This window comes from Saccostrea cucullata, unplaced genomic scaffold (genome assembly GCF_032062105.1).
Source record: "Saccostrea cucullata isolate Sc308-1 unplaced genomic scaffold, CSIRO_AGI_Scuc_v1 ctg266, whole genome shotgun sequence".
NCBI classification, from domain to species: Eukaryota; Metazoa; Mollusca; class Bivalvia; order Ostreida; family Ostreidae; genus Saccostrea; species Saccostrea cuccullata.
This window is the reverse complement of record NW_026935351.1, coordinates 505,094-510,803: the sequence shown is the minus strand read 5'-3', so window position 1 is coordinate 510,803 and position 5,710 is coordinate 505,094.

Below are 5,710 nucleotides of genomic sequence, written 5' to 3'. Positions count from 1 at the left end.
ATGAAAAACAATCATTTATCAATTAACCTAAGCCACAGATTTCATACCTGAATGAAACAGACAGGAAAAAGAAACTGAAGCACATGGTCACAATGACAAAATCACTACAAAGACTACAAAAGACTAAATACAGATGGTCTGACTATAGCTAGAAATCATTACAATATACTGTAGCAGTGGGGGTTAAATGCAGTTATAAAGAGATAGGTACATTAGTCCCATTAAAGCTGGGGGACTCGCTCAATAACTGTTATGAGTTATGGTGTAAGAGGTGAGAAAATTTGATGAGGTCACACTTGGAAGGTGGCTGTTAAAGGGCCTCAAGTGGGGCAGCTGGTAATGGATTTTTAGAAAAGTGAAAACGAGAGGATAATAAATTGATGATATCAAAATCAATAGAAAAAAGTTTTTTTTTAATAAAATAATTTGTATAGAGTGTAGGGGAAAATTAACATTAAAAATTAAGTGAAATACTATATATGGCAGTTTGAATTTCATCCATGACATTCCTCCCATATCAAATCTAAATATTAATTTAAAAATTCAAGAAAATAAACTGTTATTCCTAGATAAACCATAGGAATGTTGCACAATTTTAAATGGTGATCTGAAATTGTTTATATATTTTCTTTTCAAATATTATAAGAAATTGACATATTTTTTTCTTATTTTTCTCTCAGAAGACATTAGATTTTTTTAATACATCTATCAACAGGTTTAGTTAGGTGTTACCTTGTGAACTTAGTAAACAACCATAAATTGGAAGATTTAATCATCAAACACACAGTGTCAAGAGTAACCGTATACCCCTACCATAGACCACATTAAATGACACATGAAAGAATATTCAGTTACACATAATCATTGCCAGAAAGACCCAATCAGAAAAATAACCCGATCAAATGAATTCCACATATGTCATTTATATTTGCAAGCAGCATTTCAGTCTGTTAGGAAAAACTTCTATATTATTTGTGACTGGACGTTGTGTTTGCTCTCCATGATCACAGAGAGGTATTTGAGATTATGAGAGGGTGAATTTTCAAAGAGTATATTTGTGCTTTGCTTCTTAATCAGACCAAGTAGGAGTAAATCACATTAACAATTTGTTCCTGGCTTTTGATGGTCATGTCTTCTATTTCAGGTAGCAAAAGTTGTGTCACACTTCAGCTTAGCTTTTCCGAAAGAGGGGATTTGCTAAATTAATTGGATGACTTTGTCAATATTTAGAAGAAATATTCAAATTCCCAAAGCCTGCACATTAAACAAACTATGTAAGTGTGATCATGTAATCGGTTGTTTAAACAGGGGAAAGGAAAGACACAGTAACTTACGAGCGACCCTTACGGGCCTGAGTTGGATATGGTATGAGACATGCATGCAAGGAGAGGGAGGGGGAATGAAAAGTTATTTTATAGTGTTTTGGATCAAAAGATTATAAAATACAGTTCTGAAATATATATATTTTTTTCCAAAAAACAAAGATCAGCATATATACAGAAATAATTTCCTTAAAAAAATCCTCATCTGAAATATCGTCGACATTAATTCTGTACTAGCACATAATCCTTCATTCTCTTAAAAATTATAACTAAATGTGTTACCAGGGACCTATATACTAACTTATATATACTTAGTATGTAGGTCCCTGGTGTTACCTTTAAGAAGGGACAGACCTACAATTATATATGCATTTGACTTAAAAGAAAAAATGCAATCGTTAATTAATCAATAATCAAGTGATTCTTAACTATTTTCACACACTGCTTCCCAATCTTCAGAAAACGCCGGTTGCGCAACTTTTTAAAAATTATTGAATCCCTATCCCGATCTAAATATTGAAGAAATTCTGTCTCCATCAGAACGTTTTTTATATGTATTTACTTGTCACTTGACAGTAATAAAAAGCTCAGTTTCTGGCTAAATTCTGACACATAGTGTTGAACATCTACATGACCGCGGCTTCACATAAACACAGATGGTGTCAGAGCACGAAATGACCGGGAAAAATAGCGAACCTGAATGGCGCGTCCATATGGCATCCAGTCTTCATATAATATTATTAGTTTCTAGAATATGAGTACTTTTTATTTATACTGAAGTTTTTTTTACAATGATCTGTTAAGGACATACATATGCAACATATCTTACCATCTGATAAATTTTCAAGAAATTCTTAATTTAAATTCATGCCACCATGGCATTGGATGTTCACAGACAAAAAAATCAGCATACATTATCAGAGGTTTTGAATTATTATTAAGTGATGGAAATTCTTTTATTAAGGGTTAAGAGAGCTAAGATTTACATGATTATTTAGAAATTGTCAAATTGATTATACGACTGATGATAAATGTTGATGTTGCATTTTGAAAAGGGACTGAAAGTTCACGCAACACAAACTTTTTAAGAGACTTTAAAGTACTTTGATATAATCAAGTTTAGTTGTATTAAAGAAAAGCATTTTGAAAAGGGACTGAAAGTTCACGCAAAACAAACTTTTAAAAAAAGTGTATTTTTACAGACATCTACTGTAGATTAATTAACTAACCTAATCGTATCATCTAATAAAAAAGTCAATCCTCTTTATAAAAAAAAATATGTACTCAGTAATATGTAAAATATCTTCACATAACCTTGCAAATGGAACTATGCCTCTTAGAATCATTGGTAAGGAATGAAGATCTAATCAAAACCAACATAGAAGAATTTTATTTTGTTTAGTTTTTTCCCTACACGAAAATCGAGAGGAAACTGAGTTATTCAATTTTATTACTGGAAAAAAATCAAGTACAATTACTGTGTCTTAAAAATTCGTGTGTCCCATCCGTTCATTTGTTTATTCATCTATTCATAACATGTTTATTCATCTATTCATAACAAGCACGTAGCATCGATTTTGAAAGTGAGGGGGCCAGCCACAGAATTTTTTTTTTACTTACCTGAAAAAGTTGACAAGCAAAAAAACAAGGAAAATTGCCCAAAGTCGAAAATCCTATTTCGGGGGGGGGGGGAAGCAATTTTTTTTTTCACTACCAATTCCTTTGAATATCCATTTTTTCAGCTTAAAAATACTATATTTCCTTCATATTACTTTACTTTAGAATAAAGTGGGGGGGGGGACCAACCAGCCTTTCAATGAACATTTTCAATAGTAAAAGTAAGTTTTGAAAAAAAAGGGGGCAGCCCTTCGCTCCCCCCCCCCCCCGGGGGGGGGGGGGGGGGGGGAGGCCTCCCTGCCCCTCCTCCCTGTTGCTACGTCCCTGCATAATTTAATTGTTGAAAATTTATATACTATAATATAATTATCATGTATAGAGAAGGTTCAAACATCATACCTGATACCATAATACGAACTGATTTTTTTTCTGTGTACAAATGTTAGATGATCATCAAAATATGAAAGTATTGAGCAAATAAAAGCAATAATAAAAAAAATTAAACAAACTTATATAAGATATAAATTGTAACATACCCGCTCCATATTTTTTAATTCAATTCAATTTCTTTATTGATTCACCAAACATGTTGGCATACAACCATGTTACATATAAAAGACAAATAGATATTTTAGTAGCTATATCTAAAAATAGACTTTTTTCAACTGACCAGAAAAAATACACATATTAATTCATGTGCAGAGTAATACAGCAACATTGTTATATTTCTAGAATATGTGAAAGCAAAAAAAAAAAAAAAATTTAAGCTGTATAATATTTTTATAAAGAATTTGGAGCAGGACAGAAAACATACCTTTTATAAAAGACAATCCTTTGACAAAGTTGAACTAGACTAGCATTGAAATTTTACACTTCTCACAAAAACACAGAAAACCCGTACCGAAATAAATAAAAAAAAATATCAATTAGTAAGTGTAATGATGTAAACAAGAGGACGTTATGTAACTATTGATGGTGTTTCTGTTAAATCTAATGATTTTAGTGACGGACAAAGCGACAGGAAATGTCCCTGTCAAATGGCTGTCAATCAAAGGGAAGTAATCCGGACGAGAATCAGTCTCAGATCAAAAAGATACACGGATTGTCTTGTTAGTCACGACTGCATTCTTAAATCACAAGTTTGGAGACATTTTACTTATGATATCAACACGCTTTATTTTCTTTTCAAATGAAACATATGGAGATAACGAACAGAATTCCAGACCAAAAGTCCATAAAACAATACAAAATAGGAGCAGAGTAAACACGGCCCTCCAAAACATCAGAGGTGGGATCGGGTATTGTCGGTTTGTTTATCAAATTAATAGTTATACTAGAATATCAAAGTATTTCCCAAATTTCATTTGTATGGATATGAACTGTAATTTTGCGACATAGATTTTACCGAACACTGCATGATTTTATAGATTATTCTCAGATATAGGAAATGCATGCACATTTGCTAAAAAGCAAACTTTGTATAAAATTCAGGACCATACTAGTGTATGGACTGAGGATATCCAGAGGCGCTTGGTACAGTATGGCGTATTTTAACGTAGTGCGTTTTTCAAATGACCGTCTCAATACACTCAATAAAAATTTAAAAACAAAACAAAAAAACATTGAAATTATAATCTATTAAAAATATCCAGAAGTATGATAATTTTAAGAAATAATAATGTCAACGATTTTTTAATTTTAATTTTTAATGAGTGTATTTAGAAAGCCATATAGAAACACACAATACACAAAACACACCGTCCTGAAACATCTGAAGCGCCCATGTGATTATCTGCATGGACAGCAAAGTGGGTAATTGAGCGTCTGACTGCCAGTGTCCAAAAGACACTTGAAAACAAAGGAAGGAACCTAGTGATTTTGGCTATCATATGGAGGAGTTCTGTCTTTAGAGCACAAGACTAAAACACAAGATACTTTATTAAACAATCAAGGACCCGAAAGGCAAGTTACATGTAATGCAGGAATCCCAGTCAAGACAAATTTTCCGCCTTTCCTGCCCCCCCCCCCCATTATACAGAGAGAGAGAGGGACAGAGTAATTTCCTTGTAAAGTATCTGTATATGCATATATTTTGTATGAAAAGTAGCTTTAAAATAGGATACACAATAGAACTTTTCCGAGATCATGCAAGTTTGCGTTGCATACAAAGGGGGATAACTCCCAGTTTTTTTTTTATTTGCGACTGATTGATTCAGAATAACATGCAGAATATTGATAGAAGTGTACACGAAGCATTTTTAAGCTAGAATTTTAACAGTCTTTAATGTCAGCCAAAGCGGAAATAAGTGTTATCAACTTCAATGAAAAGGTGCCAATTAATAACTCTCGAAAGCAGAAACACGAGTGATTTTATCTGTTTGACAAACGTTAAATTACATTAATCGTGAATTTGGAGGATGCATTAGCTACAAAGCTATCAAGAATTATTTTCCAGTTCCAGATTTATACAATCAAAGAGAATATTAATTAAAGATTTGTATATTTCACAAAATATCAATTGTAGAAGATTGTGTCTGCATATTTAATATGATTCATTTCATTTCTTAACGGTTAGAATTCAATCTCTCTCTCTCTCTCTCTCTCTCTCTCTCTTTCTCTCTCTCTCTCTCTCTCCAATCTTCCTGTAGGTGGTATAGAACTGTCCAATTTATTTATATATACACGTGTTGAGTAACCGGATTGTAGTTCCTCTCAGTATGTTTATCTGTCCATCTGTCTTTCTTCGTCCGTCTGTCTGTCTCACTGTCTCT